Source organism: Mixophyes fleayi, chromosome 3 (genome assembly GCF_038048845.1).
Source record: "Mixophyes fleayi isolate aMixFle1 chromosome 3, aMixFle1.hap1, whole genome shotgun sequence".
NCBI classification, from domain to species: Eukaryota; Metazoa; Chordata; class Amphibia; order Anura; family Limnodynastidae; genus Mixophyes; species Mixophyes fleayi.
This window is the reverse complement of record NC_134404.1, coordinates 236,051,303-236,077,673: the sequence shown is the minus strand read 5'-3', so window position 1 is coordinate 236,077,673 and position 26,371 is coordinate 236,051,303.

Below are 26,371 nucleotides of genomic sequence, written 5' to 3'. Positions count from 1 at the left end.
GGTCTCTATCTTCATGGGGCTGTGTACACAACTGGCTTCAAGTGGTCACAGCAACTGTTAGACAGGTGATGTTAAACTCAACGCTACCTATCCCCAGCCATGGCTATGAATACCATCCACTAGGCAGTGCCTGTTGGATATCCTATGGTAGATTGTATCTAACCCACCACTACAGATGGGCTAGGAATTCCATTTACAAAACGGATCCTTTGGGTCTAATATGTATAAGCAAAAAGTCCCTAAAAGGAAAACATAAGAGTATAATAACTAAATTGTCTCCGTAGTGAAACTTCAGACTTGCATGGCTTCACTGTCCTTCTGGAATCTGTGGTCTGAAACACGTGAGTCATCTCCCATAAAAAGGTGTAATAAATAAAGTTATCTCTTCACAGGTGGACAACGCTCCAAGTGGGTTATGAACTGGGCGGTGTGGAGGTACTTCAGAAACTACTTTCCAATACGGGTGAGTCCAGCCCTATTTATCTACTATAAAGCTGTATACATGCTCCCATGTCAATTACGCCATAGGAGGCAATGCAGTTTCAGACAACAAAATCTGTGTTTTTGTTCGTGCTTAACTCAATATAATTGTACTTTGTACATTGTTCTCACAGCTGTGTCACTCTTGTTTTTCGTTAAGAAGCAATAAAGAAATGGTTTATCTGGGCGATAAAGGGAGAAGTGTAAATAGTGCTTCCTTAAATTGCTTTGTCCTTGATTTTCTTGATAAGTGGATGTAGGATATTGTTCATGACATATTGTACAGTCTGCACCTGACTGTCTGTGAAAACTGTTTATGTACAAGCAGTGGCGGATCCAGGGGGGGGGGGGGGGGGCGATCGGGGCGACCGCCCCCCCCCCCCTACCAGGAGCTTGCTGCCGACAGCTGCACACTGTGCAGGTCCGTTCAGCAGTGACAGTACGCTGCCCGGCTGCTGAACGGACCTGCACATACTGTGCAGCCGTCGGCAGCCTTAGAACACAGAAAGGGGGCGGGGCCTAAATCCCCCCCCTAAAATCGCCCCGGGTAGGGCAAATGTCTGGGTCCGCCCCTGTGTACAAGATTATCAACAAACTGCAATTACCATATAATCCTATAACCAAGAGCATTTTATTCCAGCATGATTCTCTGTTCCTTAGAGGCAATCTAAGCTCTCTACAACAGGCCCAATGTAGTCTGAACTTGAAAACAATGATTTCTATACGGTTATAGAACACTGGTTTGTTTTGTATCCATTCTCCTCTCTCATCTTGACTATTGCAACCTCCTGCTATCTGGCATTCCTATCTGGTGTTCAGAATAGACTGGAAATTAGTGGAAATGATTGTTATTGAGGTTAATAATAGCGTAGGAGTGAGAAAAAAAACCAAAAAACTGGATTTTAGCACTTTTTATGCTTTTTTAAAAAAAATCAAAACCCAAAATCAGAATCAAAACCTTTCGTGGGGTGTTTTGGCAAAACAAATCAGAACCCAAAACCTCAAGCTAATCAGAACCCCCTTATTTAGAACAATGCAGGTCAAGTCAATTAGGACTAAGACACTTCTCCTGTATGCAGCCTTTACAAGGCACTGACGCCTACCAATCTGTGCACAAGCAAAGTTGGAATTTTGTTTCTCTGCTGGTGCTACAAAGAGTCCTGTCCTTTTTGCCTGTTTATCAACATCATCCCTCACAACTCGACCTTGCCTACATCTATTCTACATTTCTACATTTTTCCTCAGCTACATCCCTCACAATTCTACATTCTCCAACCCATCAACTTCGGCCTAATCCCTCACAATTCTACTTTCTCCAGTCTCCAGTCCATTGGTGTCAGCTTTGTTCCTCAAGACCTATTCTCTCAGGACAAAGCTGCCTATACGATTGGGGTGTGTCCCTATCCAAGTGGTTCTCTCCTTGGAGAATCCAGCATCTTGAAACAGATGACTACATGATGGAGGGCTGCAAACAATTCACAAAGGAATCCAAGGGAAAAGAACAAATGTTATCAAAATCTTCAATTGCCAGATTTGCAAAGGAACAAGAGAAAGAGAAGTGTGCAAATACTGCACAGAATCCACTCCATACCCCCCTATCAAAAAATAAAAATTCAGAGCACAGAAATTCCCTGATATATAATTTGATATATACTGCACAGAGATCCCCTGCTCCAATTCCTTACCATATATTACAAAGAAATCCTTCCTGATAACCCCCATATACTGGCTGGCAATATGCTCCCTCTACCCCAATCCCAATACATTGCCACATATTATACAGGGTCGCCCTCCTAAATTCTAAGCAAAGACCCCTGCAACTGTTATTACTATATTAAACAGAGATCAGCTTAATTGCTGGCTTTATGGTCCCCATCAAATTACTGCCCATATATTTCACAGAGAATCTTCCTAAATGCCAGCTGTATAATTCACAGAATACTCATTGCCTTCCCCTTAATTAAGGTGCTTTTTGCAGCTTTAGTAGGGTTGGGCAAGAGGATTCAATTGTAGGTTGTATACTGGCTGCATAATGAACAGAGATCACAACTATAGCAGTTATTCCTACCCACCCCCACCTTCTTTAAGCTTCATAAGCATACGCAAGACAGGTGGAATGTGATGGACCAAAAGAGTGCATGGGAGTGCAGTATGCACTCCCCAGCATGGTCACTGTGTTTGCATATGGGTCACACTTTTTTCTATTGTCTCCCGAAAGTGAAGATTTGTTGCATAGTTACACAGTACAATATGTAAAACAAGTATTATATCTAAAATGTGACAGGTCTTCTTTAAGATAGGATGTCTGCTGGTAAAGGTCATGTCAAATGTTGGTTAAAGGTAAGAAACAAGAATTGTATTATGCACATGTAATCATTCTTATGCTTGTGTGTATTGCAGTGATTGTTTAACAAACGAATTTAGCCAAAGCCATTTTGCTCTATAGCTGCAGGAACAACAAAAGAAGACAGAGGACAATAGTGTCTCTGCTGTTTTGACAGCACATACTTCAAAACACATATACCCCATCCTACAAATTGTAAGAAATTACATAACTTTAAGAATGGATACAGAATACATAAAGTGAAATATGAATGTTTAACACTTATTAATACATCATTTCTAAATAAATAGAAATAGCAAAATAAAATAGCAAAATAAAAAGATGTGTGGGCAGACAATAAATTTAATTACTGAACATACAAGCACACACCCCCACAATACATTTCTAGTTGAGCAAATGAGTATTTTTTCTCCGCCTCCTGCATGCAGTTGTTGGCTCATTAATATCTGTCTGCCTTCTATTAGGGAAGATCTTGCTGCATGGTGGAGACCATAAACGTCTGCTACCACTTTAGGACATTACTTCCAACTCAGAAGAGCAGAGTGGTGGCCTTTGGAAGGTGGACCATCATGACTTGTTTGCAGCTACCCTCAAACAAATATACACCTCTGTATGTGTAACCTCTTACATATAATTTAAATGTCTTGTCCCAAAAAACACAAACTTGCTATTTGTTATTGCAAGTGGCACATTCAAGAATTCCCTGGACCCACCATTCCTCCCATAAGAAGAAGTTACATTTTGTAACCCCTGTAAGTGCTGTCATCTTGATGTTGCAGATCCATTCAGTTGTGCAAAACTATTCACATGATGTCACAAAACAGGACAGGGACTGTAAGGTGAATTTGTACATTCATAAATAAATAGAAAATTGAGTAAAATCACCTCAAGCACATCTATAGATATCCAGCTTAGATCTTAAGTCCAAGTATTGCTTTAAATAAATACAATATTTATCATACGCTTAAAGAGACTACCAGTCTCTTTAAGCTGCACCACCAGTGGTTGCAGCTTCTCTTACGTGATCTATCACTGATCCAAAACCTAGTATAAAATTATGAAAAATATAAAATAAGGAGGGGAACACAACATAGTAAAGTATGTAAATATATAAGAATATGAATCACTCAATGTGCGTCTACATACAGATATTCATATAAAAGTGCTAATATGATTGTGGAACCTCAGTCTACTTTTAACTTTACAGAATTCCAAGGTGACAGCATACATCAAAGCTTTTATTAATGGAAAAATTGGACCTTTGTGGTAATAACCTGATCTCTGTCCATTCATACATTGCTTTGAGAAATTGTCCTTGCATATAAATCAGGCTACTGACAATCTTTTACATCCAGACCAATAGAGTAGAGTATGTATTAATGCGGATCCACAGAGACTGCATTGACTAAGTTTGTCAATGATCTGATCACTGCTAAAATTAAACGCCATTACTCTCTCCTAATTCTCCTGGATCTCTCTGCTGCATTTGACACCATTGACCACTCTCTTCTCATACAAACGCTGAAATCCATAGGTCTTCAAGACACTGTTCTATCCTGGTTCTCATCCTACCTTTCTAATCACTCTTTCAGTGTTAATTTCTCTGGATCCATTTCTGCTCCGTTTCCTTTATCAGTTGGAGTACCGCAAAGCTCAGTGCTAGGTCCTCTGCTGTTCTCTATACCGGTTCTCTTGGAAATCTAATAAGCTTCTTTGGATTTCAGTGTCATCTCTATGCGGATAATACCAAAATTTATCTATCCTCTCCTGATCTCCCGACATCTGTGTTGCCCCGTGTAACTGGCTGTCTTTCTGCCATTTCATCTTGGATGTCCTCTCGCCAACTCAAGCTCAATCTTTCTAAAACAGAGTTAATAATATTCCCACCCAGCAACAAGAGCATACCTGACATTTCTATCTCTGTTGATAACATGACCTTAAACCCCACTTATCAAGCTTGCTGCCTAGGTGTGATCTTTGACTCTGAACTATCCTTTGTTTCCCACATCTACTCTATATCTAAATCATGGTACGTACATCTAAAAAACATTTCCAGAATACGAACATCTTACACAAGACACTGCAAAACCTTATTTCACGCACTTATCATCTCCCGCATTGACTATTGCAATTCCCTCCTTACTGGTCTTCCCCAGAACAGACTGAAACCACTACAATCTATTTTGCATGAAGCTGCAAGATTGATTTTCCTTGTAAATCGTTATTCCTCTGCTGAATCACTCTGTATGTCTCTACACTGGTTGCCTGTTTTCTACTGAATCCAATATAAAATACTTTTACTAACCTACAAGGCCATCAACAAAGCTGCACCAACATACATCTCCTCTCTTGTCTCAAAATATCTCCAAACTTGGCAACTCCGTTCTGCACAAGATCTGTGTCTCTCATCCACCCTCATTACATCATCCCATTCCTGGTTACACAACTTTTTTCGGGCTGCACCCACTCTATGGAATTTACTCCCTCGCACAATAAGACTCTCCTCTGGTCTACACACTTTCAACCGTTCTCTGAAAACCCACCTCTTCAGACAAACTTATAATATTCCTCAACCACCCTCTTAACCTCACTAGATTACCCAATTACCACCCGTTACACAATTTCGCACAAGACAACTACCCCCTGACCAACATTGTTGTGTGACGGGATTATAAAGCTTATGAATCACTTTTACCTTTGCAGTCTGGTTGGACCGAAATGGAAAATGTAAACTTAACCTCATGTATCAAACTCCCATTGTTCCATAGATTGTAAGCTTGCGAGCAGGGCCTTCTCATCTCTTTGTCTGTTTTACCCAGTTTGTTTAATAGTTTACTGTGTTTGCCCCCAATTCTAAAGCGCTACGGAATATGTTGGCGTAATATAAATAAATAAATGATGATGATGACGATGATGAAGAAGTGTTACCTAAATTCACAAATGTATTATGTAATCCCCCAATATGAATACCATTGCAGTTATTGGGCCTGCTATGGTACAATTGTTCTCCAAGCTTGAAGCTAGTGACCCTCCATCTACTTGTTCCCTGTTTGGAACTCTTCCAAAGTTATACCTTGTTGCACTTCCTAATAGTTTTGGCACACTGATGGCTTGCACCCTCTTCCGCCAATTAGAAATCTCTCCAGAGGCAGCAATTATATGTTCATGCAGCATCACAATGTAACTGTCACAATTCTGATGAGGGGTACCCTCACGGAGCCCTATAGCGAGGTACAGAGGATAGTCAGGTAAGCCAGTATGGTAACGTGCTGGCAGCGGATGAAGCAGGGGAAAGTCCAGAAGAATGGTCAATCTAGCCGGGTCAGAAGTGCTGAAGAACAGAACACGAGGAGGATCCAATAGAATAGTCAGGCAAGCCAGGTAGGTAATGGTAGTACTGGGCAATCCAAAGTGAGAAGTCAGGCACGCCGGGTCAGGAAACACAGAGGAGCAAATAGCAGTCTGAAACCAAACTGGAACTACACAGAAAATGCAGGAGCTAGGAGGACCTAATACTCTGGCACCAGCACTAGGGGAAAAGTAGCAGGGTATATTTAATGCTACCTAATTTATCACATTATACCAAAGTTATAAATGACTAGCTGCAAAAGTTAATTTTTTCCAGCAACTTGAGGTAGTAAGGTAGGTTATTAAATTTGTGGACAACTGCCATCCATCAGCCATAAACTTTTGGAAGGCTACCATAAAGTAACATGGAACATTCGGTCACAGTAGAGCATGGATGTGTAGAGATGAAGAAAGCATGGGTGTGTAGAGATGGGTGCAGGAGAGGGAAGCTGGTGAGAGGAACCACCAAGATCAGCGTTTTACAAATACATTGAATACTTCTGATTTTTATATAAGAAATTGCTGTGGAACTTTGCCATGCTTTGTTGATGTTACAAAATGCTTATGGTTGATAACATAACCAATAGACCTTAGTCTTAACCTTAAATCTTATGTAATATAATAAAAGACACCAAACCAACTTGTTGGCAAATAACTCTTATTTATTTAAATAAACCGTAGCTGCTATGGTGGCGGGAGAACATTGCATTCGACTTTGTCCATCTAAAACACACACTGTTTGCTGAAATTAATGGGACAGCAGCACCCTTCTGAGCTAATCGTAATGCACTGCAAGTCAGCACAGATGGGTTGTACTTGCACCGAACTTAAGACGATTCTTCGAAGTGCACAGGTTCCTAACTGCCACAAATGTGTGCTTACCCACTTTGGTTATACCGTACAGTGTTCACCTGCCACGTTAAAGGCTGCACCAGCCGCAGGATGGCAGACCATGCCACCAGACTAGAAGCAACCGGCTTACCCTGCAATCTAGCTGCCCATAACTCTACCGCAACTACAATGGGAAAAAGCTCCAGCAGGACCAAATTAGCTGTACAACCGGCCTGGACCCAATCACCGGACAAGAGCAACATGCACCAATCACCAGCAAAGTAGACCCCAAACCCAATAGGGTTTGCTGCATCTGTGAATAACTGCAACTCCCGACTTAAAATCGGGGATTCAGGCCAAACACGGACGCCGTTAAAATCCTGCAGAAACAGGTCTTCCCGAATCTCCTGAGACAGAGGAATATAACAGTGAGGCCAGGAGAAGCTGTCGCCCTCTCCAGCTTGCAGCAGAAAACTTTGCTTATAGGTGTAAACCTACAGGCAAAATTAAACAGTCCCAACAAGAACCATGCCTCCTTCAGCCGTCTCTTTGGGGCCTGCAGAGCCACACAGATCATTGACAGTAATTTCTCAACTTTATCAACAGGTAGCTTACACATAGCTATCTGAGTATCAATCTCAATTCCTAGATAAGACAACCGAGTTGAGGGTCTTATCATGCGCAACTAGCACCCCTAGAGAGTAAAATAGAACCACCAGGGAAAATAAAACTTCTCCGTAGGCTGAAGACTGGCCTGGGCCTATCACCAGGAAGTTGTCCAAATAGTGAGCGACCCCTTGGTGACCAGTCCCAGCTGTCACACACCAGAGCAGGAAAGTACTGAAACACTCAAAGTATAAGTAAGAGACAGCGTAGCCCATGGGAAGGAAATTGTCTACTTAGAACCCATCCTCAGTTTGAAATTCCATGAAGGGAAAGGAGTCAGGGTGCAAGGGGAGAAGCCATTAAAGCCCCCTTTCCAAAGCTTCAAACCAAGTCAAGAGCCAATTCAAAAGACTGATATGTTACACTGTAGTAATGCACTGGGATTGCATCATTTACTGATGCCCCGGGCGGAATTAGAGATGCTGAATAAAGTGGAATTTCCCAGGTGCCTTCTTAGGCACCACCTTGATCAAAGAAATTACCATGCTGTTCAGCGGGGGCTCTAGGAAAGGGCCACACAATCGAACTAAAGCCACCTCTTTCCCCACCTTATTGGCCAAAACCTGCGAAAACACTAATGCTGACTTCAAATTACGAAACCTGGAGGTCTCTATGAACCCTTTTATAGGTAGACAGAAACCCTGATGAAGCCTAAAACATAGAAACTTCGCCTCTGCCCACCGTGGATATCTGTCCAGCCAACGGGAGAGGATTGACAAAACTATTGGGGAGATCGCCTTAGCGAAATCCAGCAGGTGTGGAGAATCCTGTCCCACCCCCTCTTGCTGGTTTGTCACAAACCCCGGCTCCGTGGGGACCACTACAGATAGAGCAGGTATGCACAAACCTGCATGCAGCACCCCGCTCACACTGTCCCCTATTAAAGGCATAACATTGCCTTTTCCGCTGAACTGACGTGCCAGGCCTCCCTCGCCAAGGGCGACATCTTTGGACCGCGGGAAAGGATTCAACTCGCCCTTCCTCCGTGACTTTGAGCTAGAACTCAATGTCCTTTAACCCGAATAGTAGATTCGGGTGGCCATCATACCTAAACTCTTCATCACATGCCATCACATGCCATAAACAGATACGCTCCAGTTAACCAACTGTGGTAAGTTTTGAAACTAGCCTCCCCACCGCCGTCTCTCGCCATGGCTGCTGCCGCAACCTTTCAGTGACAATGAACATGTCAATGTACCGCCCCTTGAGAATCCTATCCCTCACTGAAGCCCGAATTCCGGTATATATATATATGCCTGTGTTCTTGCAGCGTAAACCCCTTGAGCCGGCTAGCCCTGCTAGGCAGGCGGGGGAACTATCCTGCTCCCACCTTGCTGGGGTACAAAATATTTGCGCAGAGTCTTCATTAGCTTGGGAGGGCAAGCACAGAACTATCAAAATCCTGACTAGAACTATAACACTCCAAAAATACAAGCAAGTCATTAAAACAATCATTATTATCACTTTGGAATCCGCCAGAAGAACCTGGTAGGGAAGCTGTATCCTCCTGAGCCAAATCAGAACCGTTACTGTCTCCCTGAGTTCCGGACACACCAGCATCCCCAGGACTGATGGACCACATAATCCTCCGTCGCGCTCCGCAATGGATGTCGGGCAGGCGTGATGACTTCATGCCCGATTAGCACTGCGAGCGCCGCACGGAGGAGGAGACCATGGAGGGAGCCGGATCGCCAGCTGATCGCAAGGTAAGTATTTTCTTCTTTTTTTCCAGGTTTTTTTTTTTTTGCTGCCTCCGACGGGCCCCCCTTGGCTGCAGGGCCCCCGGGCACCTTCCCATTGTGCCTAATGGGAAAGACGGCCCTGCTTGTACCTAGGGTTAAAGTAAGCCTCATTGGGGCTAGTGGTTAGCTGGGGGGGTGAAGTAGTCCCCCCAGCAACAGAATAGCATGTCCCCTTGGAGGATGCAGGGTGAGGCCCCCCCCCACTACCCCCGTTGCCAGGGTCAGAGATCTGCCCTGATGTCTAGTGTGCGGCGCCGGGCCGGATGAAGCCGCATCTTAAACAGCACCACCGGAAGAGACCTGCCAGGTCGTCACTTCTGGTATCTCGACACGCATGGTGGGAAGGAGAGTATACCTCCTCCGCGGAGTGCAGTACGGGCCTGCTAGCTCTGGCGCTGACTCTCCTTTTAGGAGAGCAGCGACCAGAGTGATTCTCCATGGGGGGGAGGCGCAAACAACCGAGCCACGCCGGGCTGAATATACAAAGGGGGATAAGGCACTGCACATAGCGGAGAGAGGGAGACAATGAGTAGGGAAAACTAAAGAAAGGGGGGCACAAGACGGAATGGAACAAGCAGGCACAGGGGAGGAAATAATGAGTAAAGAAGGGGATAAACAAAAATAAACAGGCAGAAATTAGGGTAAAAAACACAAGGAAAAATGATAGGTCAGATGAATGAAAAGAAAAAAAAACACAAAATAAATAAAGGATAAAAACAGAAATAGCCAAAGGACAAAGAAACAGAGACAGAAAAATTGCTGTGCTACTTATCCGATTGCTGTTCTGGGCTAAGAGTGTGAGCTACCTCCACCCCACTCCTTTTAAACTAATCCCCTGTCTCTGCCCTTTCATAACACTTGTTTGCACATTACCACACCTACTCATTTTGTTAACCCTTAGTAATCCGGAATGGTTATGTACCACAAACCACAGCTTATAGTTTCCCTCGGGGTTTAATTCATCCCTCAGTTCTAATTCTTGATCTGCACAAAAGCTTCTTTCTTGTATGTATATCATACTTGCCTATTCTCCCGGAATTTCTGGGAAGCTCACGAATTTTGGGGAGTCCTCCCGGACTCCCGGAAGAGTAGGCAAAACTTCTGTATCCTAAAAAAAATGCCAAAATTCATGGCATTGTATAAGGGGGGCAGGGTTTAATCATGCCATTAATACCCACACTCCCCCCTTCCCCGCTATTCAATGTCGTGAATTTCGCTATTATATAGTGGGGGCGGTGCTATGGCCCCCTCCTACCCCTGTCACATGACCTGTGCTCTAGGATCTCCCAGTGGACAGATGCACAAAGTTGGCAAGTATGATGTATATTTTTATTTGAAAAATTAAGTTTTTCATAATTCTGGTCACATGCATGTCAATTTTGTCAGCCAATTTGGAATAAATTGATCTGAAATCAACACTTTTGAGGACCTCCATAATTTGTAAAAATTAATCAGAGTTTTAATCATTCCTGAGTAACAATGCAACTGGCAAGAAACTCTAATTCATATCTGGTCATAGGCCAATTACAGTAATGTGACTCCACTGGATCCAGGTTAATGCAATTGTTTGTCTAACAATCTTTTCATACTCAGTTTTGTTCAGCTTGCAACGGCACAAACTGTTCTTTTTGTCTAGAGAAAAGACATTTACCATCAACATAGAAAAGAGTATTGCACTGTAAGGATCAACATATTTTAGAACTTGGTGAGGACTAAATGATTGTTAATGACTTCCTGATATGCAAAACTAAATATCTGAAATAAGTTGTACTTGTTTTATTCATATGATTGTATATTAACATAAACTATCACAACTTTAAAAAAAAATCCATTATCCAGGTAATTCATGGTAATATAGCATTTATTTAGTCATTATCAGTGAACTTTGTAACAATATATAATAGATTCTAAATGTCAATAGGGCTAGGTAAAGTAATGTGGGCACTTTAGGTGGCACCCCCCACCTCCTCGGAATGCACTTCACCCTTGGAGACAGCTCCGTCTTTCTTGCGCTCTGCTTCTTAACCTAATAGATGGGAAGAAGGGGGGTTCTCCTGCTCTTTTCAGTCTGTGTGCATGGAGTTGGGAAGTGACATCATAGCCCAGCGACACTCTCCCAGACCTTCACTGACATTGAGGGGCAGCAGTCCTCATCTTCATGGGTAAGAAGCTTCCAAATGCTTCTCATCCATGTCATTGACCAGAGCTGCACATACATATCTGGCTAAAACCACAAGATTGGAACAAGATTGGAACTTGACCCCCAAAAGGGAAATCATTTTTTAAAGCTAAAATGATTGTATTTATGTGTAAGCATAACATTGATAATACAGACTAGCTTCCAAAACTCCAACCCCTACTGACTGGGAGCTGCCATAATGGCCTCTCTCATAGAGAGTGGCACTGTGCAGAAATGTGAACAAAGACAGTTTTTGAAAAGTGATATAAGCAGGTAAATATGTTAAAAAATGCATATACTGCTGGTAAGAGAATATGGACAAAGAAATATGTCAGTGAGCAAAGAGCAAGTTCTAATTGATTACCTTTATAGTCTAAACAAATATATTCTGAGAAATAAGCAGGGCCTTTGTAAGGTCTCTTGGTGCCCTAGGCAAAATTTCAGCCTTCTGCCCCTATTCCCCCCAATATCCACTTCACAGCCTATTACAAGCTTGATTTTTGTAAACTGAAATAATAAAGCTTACCTCCTCTTAATTGGCGGCCTGCTCTCTGCCACCTGTTCTTGTAGCTTTCACTACCTTCGGCTGCTGCTTTCTTAACTTCAGTTGCTGCTTGTCTTGATTCTGGAATGTTGGTGTCTTACTTGGACAAAAAGACAGGTACATGCAATTTAGAAAGCCCCAAAAGCCTCAGCACCCACATTTCATAATTAGGCCTTCCTCTCTGAAACAAATCCCGATGAATCAATTAAATAAAATGTATAGCATTCACATTTAAGCAATAGACCTTTTTCCCTCACCTCAAACAGCTCGGAAAATAAATGAGTAGCATTGTCATTTAATAAATATACTTATTTCCCACAACTATCCCCAACATTAAATAATTCACATATAATAAATAACTCTCCTTCTCTCCAAACTCAGCCCTACATTTAATGAATAGTCCCCAATACCCCCTCAGCATTAAATTAAAGGTCTAATCACTCCATCTTAAATAAATAGGTCTCATTATTAAACTAAATATTATACCGTCACTCCACAAATAAATGAATAACACCCAGCATTAAATAATTAGCCCCCACCCACACTCCACCATTATATTAATAGCCCAACTCTTACCCTCATCACATTAAGACACTCCCACCCCTTCCCTCATTACATTTAGACACTTCCACCCCTTCCCTCATTAAATTAATATAACCTCCCTCCCTTCCCTCACACTTACCTTCTTCCAAATGTGCTGTGTTGGAGGGGCACAATCTTCTCTCTGCCTCTCTTGCAACCTGCACACAAGGTACAAAGCCTGTCATGTCGTGCGCGTCCCATGTGTCATCTCAGTGCCAGACACACTTAGGGGAGGGAACTAGAGGGAGGGAGGAGGTGCATACACATAGAAGGAGGGAGGGAGGAACAGATCTCACTATCCACAGCCGCATAAAGGTGGCTGAACCCAGGGGAGCGTCCAGCTACCAGGTAGCATACGTACCCAGCCCTATTATCCAGCTCTGGGGGGAAACCTAGTAGCCCTAGACAGCTGCCTAAAGCTGCATAATTGTAGGGAAGGGCCTGCAAATAAGTAGAAGGGCCTGCAAATAAGTAGATTTCACTAGATCAGCTACTTATAGGACACAGAAAATAAAAATACACCATATATTTTATTCTATGAGTAAATAACTATTTTATGCATTCTGAATGTGACTTTTTATAGTACATATGCATGTGCGTGTAGTGCAGTCTGTTCTGTATGCCTCGCACAGCAAGTAATATTTATGCAGAGCGTACTTACACCCAGATTATGGGGCACATTTATCAATGTTCTCAAAAAGTGAAAAATAGCTTTCAATCCTTATTGCATTTATAAGGATTGAACTATTTCTCAAATTTGTGAAGAACACAACACAGAAACAGCAGTTACGATAAACTGCTGTTTCTGTGATAAAAAAAAATACTTACCACTGCCACTTCGTAATGCGCTGTCTCTGGATCTCCTCCTTGTCTTCTTCGTTCCTCTTCATACTGCAATTGCGCATGTGCAGTTTGAAGACCTGGCCATGCACACAAACATCTCTGCACTCTGCAACTATAGCTGCAGAGAGAGAGCGGTGAGTGACAGGGAGGGATCATGTGATCCCTCCACACATGCACTGTCCAGCTCTGCTCTTCGGAGCAGAGCTGACAGCACTGAAATTTTTCAATTATGATAATGTACGCCAGCTTCAGCTGGCGTACATTACCATAACAAGTTACAGAAAAAAGCTTTTTTTCGAAACTTGTTAGATTGCGGAAGAGAGGAGTTACCATACTATTGAATGGTGACTGCTCCCAAAAAACGAAACAGAATGCAAAGCAGCAGATATCCGCGATATCTGCTGCGATGCACCATTGATAAATGCGGGACACTACAAATGGCGTTTAAGTTACGGTAAATGTGTGAAAGTTTAATAGCACTACTTGTTAAATATGCCCCGTAAACTGAAATGTATTTAGAGATACACTTGGATCTGAATACCGACAGAACTATGCATAAGTTCCATGCTCTTTTTAAAAAAACATTTTACATGCATTTGGACATGAATCAGACATATGTTGTTACATTGTAATTTATTATAGGACCCTAGCCAAATTATAGTTTTAAAGGAATGCATTGTCCTTGACAAAATTGAAAATCCTATCTGATTTGTTTAAACATATTGTAATATCTTTATCTGACATCAGATATAGAAAACTGACTGCAAAAAAAAACCACTGCATACATGTCACTGATAATATAGTGTGCCATGTGTATTTATTATCCAGATTTCTGTAATAGCAGTACAATCCAGGAGAGGTCTATAAAATGCCTGGAATTGTCCTATGCATGGGCAGCGAGCTGCAGGAACGATATGATTTATAAGAATAACAATAAAAATCCCATTAGGCTCTCATTCAGAAAAGAGAGGGAGAGAGGGGGGGGGGGTGGCATTTATGTCACTGGAGGCAGCATTGACGCAGATATCTCTGACGTTAGCACGGGCTGCAGAGAACAAGAGGGGGAGGGAGGTAGATGTAGTGCAAGTATTAAGCAGTCTCACACTAATCAAGGCGCTCATGCACTAAGATTTTGGTTTTCAAAACCTATCATTTCGAAACAATATCAAAGAAAACACAGGTGTAAATCAATCGAATGTGTGAAGACATTACTCAGCATTTTAAGACATTGAGTAAGTGAACATCTGGAAAGAAATGTCTTCTACAGCCATGTATAACAAATAGTTCAAAAACATATTTTGATATCCACTTATTTAGAGCTATATTTACAAATATGTGGAATTACATATCACCTGCAACAGTCATTTAATTCTAGCCCGTTTGAATATTTACATATACATACACTGTGCATTCAAAAATGAAGTATTCTTACAGTTAAATATATCTTTCTATTTGCATGTTGTTTAGTTTCATGACATTTTGACATTCAATTAGTTACCTTCTTTAGATTAACATTGGATCTCACATTTTAATATAAAACACTTAATGAAGGCTATGTTTATGTGTGCCGTCTTGATGGGACGCTGGCACTAACGTTCCAGTCATTTAGTTAGTAGTTAGTGTTTGACATTCTGATGCCCAGGCTGCTTGCGTCTGTACTCGATTAACATTTCAATGAATCGCAGTTGCAGCCGAGGTAGCAATAGAGCGGTTGACGTCATTGCCTCCTGTTGGACGTGAGAGCATCTAGACCGAGCATCAGAATCTTGTACAAGAACAACTAACTTCCACAAAGACGCCAGTCTTTAGCTAGGATAGCACTCTCACGGCGAACTTCATGATGTACAAAGCTCACACATAAGCTAAGCTCGCTGCCTTCTATTATTGTCTTGCTTAAAAGCATGATGAATTCACAGACACACATTTATATTCGCACTTTTTTTTAGGAACGCTGGACATTTGCTGCCCATTCATGATCTTTCATATCACCAATGAAGACAGGACTAGATGCATGACAACTGCAGGTAACTGTTACTATTTGCTTAGATACCAGTGTGTGTGTGACTTTGTATTAACCTATCAAGTATATATGTGTGCTTTGTGATGAGCTATATATCAGATATTTATATTTGGGTATATTGGTACTGTTTAAAAACATAATTGGTTGTTCAGATACTGTACAAAAAACACTTAAGAATTAAACTTATTTGACAGATTTCTCCATGCAGAAAACACAGTGTTTGTTGTCACTGGAAGAAGAACCGAGAAAACTTAAAGGATCCAACCTGTTCAATGGTGGCTGCACATTTTCCCATATCAAGGAAGATGCTCAAAATGAGAAAAGCCAAGTACATTACAAAATATTGGTCTGAACTCTGGTCAAGGGAGTGTGGAGCAGCAAGTAGGACACATTCACGCTTCTACCTTATTTTGTCTTCATTAAGCAGAGAAAACCTTGAAGTGAACAAGACACATGACCCATTTCCAGTAACTTAGTCTGCAGAGCAGAATTTGATTGCAATGATCCATATTCAGACTCTCACCTGTCCTCCAAATCTCAAATGAAGACTGTACAATGCGGGTAGTTAACATTGCTGTGGCCTCGCTCTCATTCATTCCTATGTACTCTCTCTACCTTCAGAAACCTGCTGGTAGCTGGAAAGCTAGAAAAAAGAACTGAGAACTGCATTGATGGAATTGTGATTTGTAGAATTTCTGCTCTTAGTCCCTGCCTCCTACTTGCTCTCTAGCCACTCTAAAGTCTCTCTCTCTCCCATAGCAAAACATTTTCTTTTTATCTCTGCCACCACTCAATCAATTCATCATCCCTGGAGCACCACAATCACAGTATTACAGCTACACCCTGCAGATGTCGAAGAAACGTAAAGCAACCGATAGTGAGTCTGACATCCCCCAGGCTGCATCCCCAACAAGGCTTGAGAGAGCAGACCAAGGTAAGTGATGCTACTATGTCTTACAGTGTTTTAGGACAGACTATGAACTGGTTTACCTGCAGAACTGAGCAGAAACTGGTTCATGCAGATTGTATTTGTATCTTTATACTATTCTATAGATGAAACATGTTGTCCTTCTAATGTGGGTAAAAATGGGGGGTTTGGGTGACAATGGGGTGTGTCTGGGGTTTAGAGGGGATTCCTACTGGATTTAAGAGTTAAAAACTTTTAAAAAACAGTTGCAATGGTGGAATCTGCTAATCGATGCATTGAATAATTCACTGTCCTTTATGTTTTGTTGTAGATGCAAGTCATGTATTGTTTACTATTGATTATTTTGTGGTTTCAGTCTTTTGGTTGTTTGCAGGCCTTAATATTTTTTTGCCATTATACATTCATTATTAATTTGACTAAAATCCCCTATGAATATTATTACTTATACTGTGTGGGTAAAATGTGTAAATATGGTGCATACCTTTGTTACATGTTCGAACACATGTTTATTACATGTATAACTTGTATTTTATACTGATATTTATAAAAAAAAAATGCATATCAATGTATGGAATGCTTGAAAAACATTTATGTAGTGGTCAAATGCAAACTGGTGTGGAAATGTATGTACCAGAATTGTTTATGTGGATTTTGGGGATTTTTTTTTCTTCAGGTTTTTGCTATTTACAATCTGTGTTTAGTACACCTCTCAGATATAGATCATACAGCGCATATTTCTGATATACAAGTAATTGGACAGGGAGTTATATCCTTTGTATTGAAAATAATCATTTATTTCTATGTTTTAATTATGTTTGTATATATGATATTGGAGCCATTGTGTGTAATACTGTTACAGTTTATTATGCATATGGAGTAAGTAGCCGATTCTAATGGACTGAAAGAATTTTATTTAAATTACATGACAAATTAAAATGATTGTAGGGAGATTGTTATGAATGATGGAATACTTGGAACATATTTTCAAATTGTACTGTTTAATCTTCAATAAGTGAGAAGGTGAAATATACAGATGTTATTTTTTCAAAATGGAGTCATTTTTTTTGGTGGGGGGGATAATACTAAGTAAAATTAGTTTCTTAGGACACGTTTTAAGCAGGGCTGATTTTATAGTGTTAAAGCACCAGGTAATTTTTCATGTTAATACACATGTCCATGACCTCATAGAGAGTTGGGTGCAATTTCCATCTAACACTGAGATGTAATTGTGTCTGATAAAATAGACACATTTTATAAGTCTACGTTTAATCAGATTCATCTCAGCTGATCATCATCATTATCAGTTTATAACTTACACCTGTGGTCGAGCACCCCCAAGTTTCCCGTCACCTGACTGACGCATGTGCATCTGAGTCTCAGTCTACATAAGTTGCATTTGCGCCAAGACACACATAAAAATTTTGGCTATGCTTACACACACTCTCCTTCTACCTCTGCAATGGCAATGATAATGGGCCGCATGTGGTCAGTCTTCATATGGTCGCAACAGTACCTAGTGCTTTTTGCGCAAGCGTAGAATTAATAAGTATATTATTAAGCATTAATTATTAAGCAGCAAACCACACTTTGTGTCCAACTGTACATGACACACTAAATGTGAATTTGATTACTGACAGTACCAGTTTGGTAATTAAGGGTTTGAGTATTCATTATCATCATCATCATCATCATCATACACTGCAAACCGCACTTTGGGGAAGATTCAATTTGGCATGGAACAGTCCACAGTTTCCAGAACACTCCACGGAGACACAATGCCTTGATGTTTTCACTAAAATTTCTGCTCATTTTCCCTTGCGACACATAGAGATGCATGGAAAAATGAGCGGAGATTCCTTACCCCACTGGCTGGCAATGTGATCAGTCAGACATTTGAAGCGATATCCGGAAACATGTCGCGGTCAGTTGAATCAGCCCCTTTGTGTCCACGTCTACATGACTCTCTAAATCTGAATTTTATTGAGAGCGGCAGTTTGGTAAATAAGGGCCTGAGTATTAAATGTGCATACCCATTAATTATTTCTCTAGGTTTTAACCTCACTGTGATGATTTAAGTGAAATTTCAAAAATGAATTTAATTACATGCTGGAATCCATACATCCCCATATTTGTAGGAATACCTTATTGACTATTAACTGTGCAGCCTTGATTGCATATGACAATACTTTGCTGATTATTAGCCACAGGTACTATACTGTTTTTATGTGGAACTCCTGGTGAATTTAAAGATAACTACAGCTAAGAGCTAAGTGCTAAATTTAACCAATGGAAAATACCATTTTGTGACATTCACAAAAATAACATTTCTAAAGCCCATGATTGGTGCTTTTGTGCCCCAAATGCAAAAAAAGGTGAAAAAAAACAAAGAATACAAATGGGTGCTGCACATTTCAGGCCATCCTCTAAAGAGGAGCCCCCCATACCGACCCCTAAGACCAAAAGGTCCCTTAGGATCCCCTTTGCTGCAAGCTAGGGAGGGTTCATTTACCCTGGGATCTACTGAAGCTTTCATTAGTATATGGAAATTTGCCAACCCCTGGAAGAGAGGTCATCGAAGGTCCACGGGGGTGGGAACCTCAGGTACACATTACCCCCCTAGATCATCAGGGGATTACAGAGCCCATAAGGGCCTACCACACCTCCTAGATACGTGGGAAACAAAACATAAAAGTAAAGGTGACAAGCAAGGCCTGTAATAAACAGTGGCATGTGGTATGGCCAGTCAAATATAATATTTCTCCTACACAGCAAAAGGTCAAGGAAGTGGCCAGAGGAACAAGTACATGCTCTTGTTCTTAGCCAAAATGCAGATAAGTCATTCACAAATAAATATGCATGTTAGGCTATGTACACATGGGCATACTTTTAATACATGTCTCCTTCATTCTTACTTGTGAAACAGGGAGAGACAAGTACATATATTTGATATGGAGAGTTTATGGAGAGATGCAGACACAGTGCACACAGTACTAGCATCTCTGATGACTTGCAGGGATGTAGAAAAGTAGAGCATATACTGTTTCATAATTTGCTTTGTTAAGGATACAGACAAAGCTGTCTTTCAGATGTTTTGGATCTAGTATTATAAATCCAAACCATATGTGAATGGATCACTATTACATAACTTTTGCTAAAAATTTATTTAAAGCAAACAGCGCAGGGCACTTATTTATGTAATTACACGTGCACTTATTTTTGATATTTTGTATATTGTGAGATAGGAAATCATTATTTCTGAGACCAGGGGAAGAAATTTGTCTCTTGTTTAACCTTGCTATAGGATATGCCTATTTCTGATGTATATATCTGATACAATGAACCTCTGTTTACCAAGCCTTTGGTGTATTGTGATGTGGGAAGTGGCTTGTTTTTTTTTTTTTTGTTGTTCTGTGGAGATGTGTATTCGGCGACTGTCTGAAGTATTCATGCCAGTCAGACCTTTTGACTTGCTAGTTGGTCTCCTGCCTCTGAAATAAGATCCAGGAAATCACAGCAAGGTTTTTAAGAATTTCATAGCTAACTATAAATATTAGTGGCTTTGCAATGCATGCAAATCCATGTTTTGGTAAAATCTGTATAAAATGCACTGACTTGTACACTGAAATGTATTCTTCTGACTTCAACTGACCTGATCACTAGGACCTCTTACCAGTGAGAGCAAATAAACATCTTGCTTCAAGACCTGCTTGAAAACATCTTCTATATTGCTGTAATCCTGTGACCTGCTGATTAGACCCTAAAATCTAATCCATTCTCCAGCTGTCTGAGGTTTGGACCCAAGCTTTTCCAGTACCACCCCTCTGCCTGCTACCCATGCAGCTCTGGTCAGTGTGATAGGCCAGGGAGGATCCATCCACAGCAACCCGGATCCATAGTAAGAGGTCCTTAGTTACCAGCCCGGGTACACCAGCAACAAGATACACTAGCAGCGTCAGTTAACCAGAAGAAACGTGTTTCTGAGTGCCATAGAAGGAGCTCAGTGGTAGCAGCATTGTAAGCCCCTCCTTCTGCGGCAAGAGGGTGCATTTGGGATAACGAAAGGCAATGGTGGCAAAGTAAGCCCAGCTGGTTCCCAGCAACAACAGACAGGGTGGCATAGGCGATCCATCCTGTCACACCATAGCTTTGCAAAAATAGCCCTATATGGTGGAGGTTAAATTTAAGATGCCTAATTTGAACTATAAAGGATTTACAGGATAGGCATACTTCAATCCAATACAGGACATTGGATAGCTAAGTAAGGTCAGTACCCTTAGCAGGATTTGAACTTAATCTCAGTGAATATTTAATTCATCTTTCTATAGCATTGAAATTATGTTTTTATTTACTCATTTGAAATTCAACTTATTTTTTCCCTTCAGTTCAAAAGGGTCCAAAACTTTAATACAAATCCCCCTCAACCCTCAATATATCATAATTATTGTAACCCAAGCCAGTTGACTACAATTGTCCAATCAAATTCAGCCAGTATATCTTCCAATTTACTTTAATGTAAGTATTTATTGTCCTATACCAAAGTAAAACTGCTATTTATATTAACACTACAACTTATATATAAAGTAATTAATCTCAATTAGTTGCCAAAGTGTATTATTTCATACCAACAAGTAATATTAATTGACCACCCAAAAAATGGAAATTATCATTGGTGAGTCATAAGGGTAGAATACACTTTTCAGTTTATTATAGAAAGATAAACCTTCCATATCTTTAGGACAGTGTCCTAATGGGACCCAATACAGGTAAACAAAAAATTAGATTATAATCATTTGAGTTGCTGTGGCCCTGTCACTGTATATGGATGTACTAATACATACAGTACATGCCAGTCTCTCTCACTTTCTGCTTTGTTTGAGAAACACCTCCACAATATATTGTATATTACGGGTGTCATTATTATATGTCAGTATATCAATCAAAAAATGTAAATCAGCCATTTTGCATAACCCTCACTAATCTAATTTAACTACACAACATGAAGTTACTTCTCAAACTGTGCCCACTCATGAGGCTTCATTGCTCCATATTCCTGGTCCAAATCATTAACCAAAGTCTCCTAATGCTAATTCATAATACTGTGCATGCATCACCATTCACAGTCAACCCCAAGCTAAATAAACTATTCATCTCTTCAACATCACATACACATACTACACATGTGCAAACCCTTTGAAAACGCTTTGTTTAGCCATTTCTCAGGATATTGGTCTATAATAGGAATGTGCCTGACAGCATATTTTAAAATACCTGCCTAATACTAGTTTTGGTCTATGCTCATAATTACAACTTTCCATTTTTGTCTTCTGAAATATTGCTTTTTGGAGTTTTACTTATGACTTAATTAAGACATGAGGACATGGGACAGGCACTGTCTCTATTTATTGGGTCACTTTGCAACCTTTAACCTTAACCTAAAAAAAAAAATACCCGCCGCGGATTAACTGTCACTACCATTTTTACCATTTTTAGATACCGCCGCATAAACAATCATGCGATTCAATTCTAAAACAGGTAAGCCAGCCCCTGCGAGTTGATTATTTGTGCTTGAGTATTTTTTGGGGAGTGAAGAGCAGGGTATAATGCGGTCATCCATAGTAAAAAAAAAATGCTTTGGCATACATATGTATTGCATTACACAACCTTTCTATTTTATAATATCTACACACAGTACTTTGTTTTACTATATTTTTTTATTTAACTTTTATTTTACTATACAATCATCTATACCATGACAAAACACATTAGTACATACATATTAGTACATATAACATACATAAATATATTAATTAGTGATTAGTGTGTTTATTATTTACATTAAAAAATTTTTACATGCTTTTGTAAAAGAAAATAAAACATAATTTTTCTTTTTTTTACATTATTACATGAATATTTGGCACAGCCATGAGAGGTGTGAGATAAAACATTTGACAGTTTACTGCGCCGCGTTAAAAAACAATTGAATAGCTTGTAACGCTTCTCCTTCCCTCCCTCCCTATACTTTCAATGGATCCTCTACTTGTCGGCGATAGGACTGTTTGTGCAAAAAAAACTAGCTGCATTAAAAATTTAATTGAATATCGGGTAAAGTTAACCCGCTCTAAAATGAGTGAAAACCGCGTTAAAATGACTTAACATGGTGGAAAGAAAACCCACGGTCAATTGAATTCCCCTCTAGGAGTACAAATCAAGTGTTTTACAAGGCTCTACATACACCTGATAATCTGGGAGCACCTTCCTATGATTGCAGTCTTCACCATATAAAGTTAATTATAATAGATTGACCCTCAGTGCAAATTTACAATTTGTATTTGGGATAGAATCAGATGCATTACTGCAGCTATCCTGCATTTAACATGGGGTGGTCATATATATCCAGATTTTCACATTAAAATGCTCAATATTTTTTTCCCATTGATTCTCCACCTTGGCAACACTTAGCCATGAATTTATTCATACAAATTAGTGCAACAAACATAAAAGCAGATGACATCACAAAAGATTAAGAACAGAGAGATAAGCTCCAATTTAACATTATATTTTTGTTAAACCGTATTAAGACAGACCACTTGTAACAGCACATTATGCTTTATATTGAAAACATTCCAGATCATCCTAGGACCTCATGCGGTCCTCCAAGCCCCAGTTTCTTACTTCTTTATTGTCAGATTATTATTACAGTTTACAACGCTTGTTTAAATACATATTACTGAGATTAAGGCTAATGTGCAGCCCTTTTCAAGGTTAGAGGGTCGCTCCAGGCGCCACCGAAAACATTTCGGCGAAATGTATCAGGCCACCTTTCACTGCGGTACTGTATGTGTTAAATAATGTCATCGTCATTAAAGTAATAGAGCAACATGCCAAGCAATAAAGATTCTGTACAATAGATTCACCTCTGTTGAGCCATGTTCTCCAAGCTTTTATTTATTTTTTCCATGTTTTCTTCACAACAGGTGGCCAGAATTTCTTTTTTTTTAGATTTAAAAAGCTCAAATCCTATTTATCACCAAACACGCTGATCATTGTCAAAGCTTGTAGCTGTATCATTTATGTTGTCAATGCTCTGAATTCCCAGTCATAAGAATTGGCTTGCTGCCACAAGTTCAGTTAATACATTTAAATCACGTAGGCAGAGCCTAACAGTTCCCTGATGCTCTAACAAAACAGACAAAACTCGGTTGTCACATCAAAGACAATATTATATTTGAAGGCTTATTATTGTAAGGACTGGAGAATTCAGTGAGACTGGAGGATATTGTGGTACTCTCTTACATAACTGATATTCAAAAGTTTAATGCATGTCCAACTCAAGGGTATTGCAACTGGCAAGTGGCTGAAAAGTGCATTTATCTTGATAAATGCATAGTATATCTAATAGTTTAAAAGAAGGCTGTGGGAAAGACAAGTAAAACTTCACATTTTTAAGTCACTGCAAAAGTTTGTTATTTATTTTTCCATTTTTTTTATTTTTCTCACATTAAAAAAGAAAATCATCAAAACCTTCCAATATGATTACCTTTTGTCACATTACACCATGGAAATGTACATAAATAAATCAAAATATTTCCAGCTTTGGTTACACATTTCACCTTACAACATTCAAGTGACGAGAAAAAGGCTACAGTTCTGAAAATTAATAAAAAATTAAAAACCAGAATAACAGGGCTGGAAAACTGATCAGTCCCCTGATTTAATACTTTGCAGAGACACCATCAGTTTGCTTGGATATGTCCCTACCAGCTTTGTGCACCTAGATTGGAGAATATTTGCCCATTCTTCCTTGTAAAAATGTTCAAGTTCTGTCAAATTTCATGTTGAGCGGTGATAGACTGCTCTCTTCAAAGCCATCCATAAATTTTATATTAGATTTAAGTCAGGGATCTAACTTGGCCAGTCACCTTCATATTCTGCATTGTTTTCTTGGTGGTATGTTTATGGTCGTTGTTGTGTGGAAGGTGAACCACCTGGCCATCTTCAGCTGTCTACCAGAGGGCTGCAGGTTTTCCTCAAGAATATTGTACTTGGAGACCATCTTTCCTTCATCCCTGACCAATCACCCAGTCCTTGCTGAAGAGGAACACACCCACAACATAATGTTGCCACCACCATGATTCACAGTAGGTATGGTGTGTTTTAGGTGGTGTTTTGTGCCAAACATAGCGCTTGAAGTTCAGTAGAAAAGACTTATCTTGGTCTCTTCTGACTATACAATCTTTTGCCACATGGAATCAGAATCTTCCAAGTATTTTTTTTGTAAATTGCAAACAAGACTGAGTGTGGCACATTTTCAGAAGAGGATTCTGTCTTGCCACCCTGCCATAAGGGGCAGCTTTGTGTAAAGCTTGTGAAATAGTTGTCACATGCACAGTCCGACCAATCTCAGCCACTAAGATTTGTAAGGGGTAGTGAACCTAAGCAAGTTTATAATGGGTAGGTGTGTGATCATTTCTCCAAATCAGGTATTTTAGTAATTAAATTAATTAATTTAATTAATATTGCTAATACATTTTGTAAATGTTATTTTCACATTGACAATGTGTGTAATGTGACATATGGTCATTTTTTTTTTACAAGGTATGATTATTTTCTATAGGCACTGTAACTAATACCCACAATTTTTTATTGTAAAGTAAGTATTTCCATATGGCTTAAGGAAATTGCAATCTGTTTGTGTTCCATGATTGGTAATACCACCCAGTATCAATATTGTGCTATGTAAGCACTCCTGGAGCAATATTTCAAGCGTGACTATTGCCGTGCAAGATGTGAGAAAATTTGTGAGGAGTTTGCTCTTTACTGAGCAGGACTTGGTAGGGGCCATTGTAGAAGGGGGTGTAGACATGGAAGAGTAGGACACTGAGGTAGGTAGCTTGGTCACTGTTAGAGGAAATAGTAGAGGGAAGAGTGTCAGGGAGTCTAGTACTGTTCTGACACACTCTAATAAATATGCCAAACTGGTTGATATTGGGGATGTCAGTTCAGGGATTGCATTACTGCAGCAGGATACTTCCATTAGCATCCAGGGGAATAACTGATACATTAAAGATGAGAACACAAATATAATGAATGACAGACATGTGCTAGTAGTAGGGAATAATTGGGAGGACAAGTAGAGTAATTTATTGTCAGGAGTTGGGTGCTTGGGTATTAAACAAGAGACTCCCTTTTTCATATCCTTAGACACGCTGAGCCTGATACATCAAAGCACATATAGCTGATTTTGTGCGTATCGCACACAAAATCACTCTGTGCATGCCCAGAATCGGGACATATGCCACTAAATGCAGCAATGTTTACTGCATCTACATACGCAAAGGACACTTACTACAGCCTACGAGTTCTGGGAGTAAACGGGGCAGGGAAGGGACGTTTGCCCGTAGTCAATGTACAGTAAAGAGCGCACGCAGACACATCTAAATCAAGCTTTGGGCATCTCAAAGTTAATTGTTTTTCTGCTGTATCTCTTGCTCCAGCTACAGGGATAGTTTATGTCTTGTGTACTAGTGATGACAGTCACGTATGCATGCTATAACATGTGCTTGTAATCAGGAGCAACTGTAAAAATGTATTTTATGTTCAGTAGACATTAAGATCATCCTAATGTATTTCATGGAAAAAATATATAATTTTCAACTTTTTTGTCATTAATGCTTACATTATTACCATGTAACATTAATTAAATCATTATTTTGTACGTTCTTTTGTGTATGTATATTCCACATAGGCATTGGACGTATTCTGCAGAGTCTTGTATAAAAGATAAGAGCAGACCTACACCAGAATTCATCAGCGATCGTATCTTGACATCCGGTCCTTGTTAAATTCGGGAGTGCGCAGATCCGA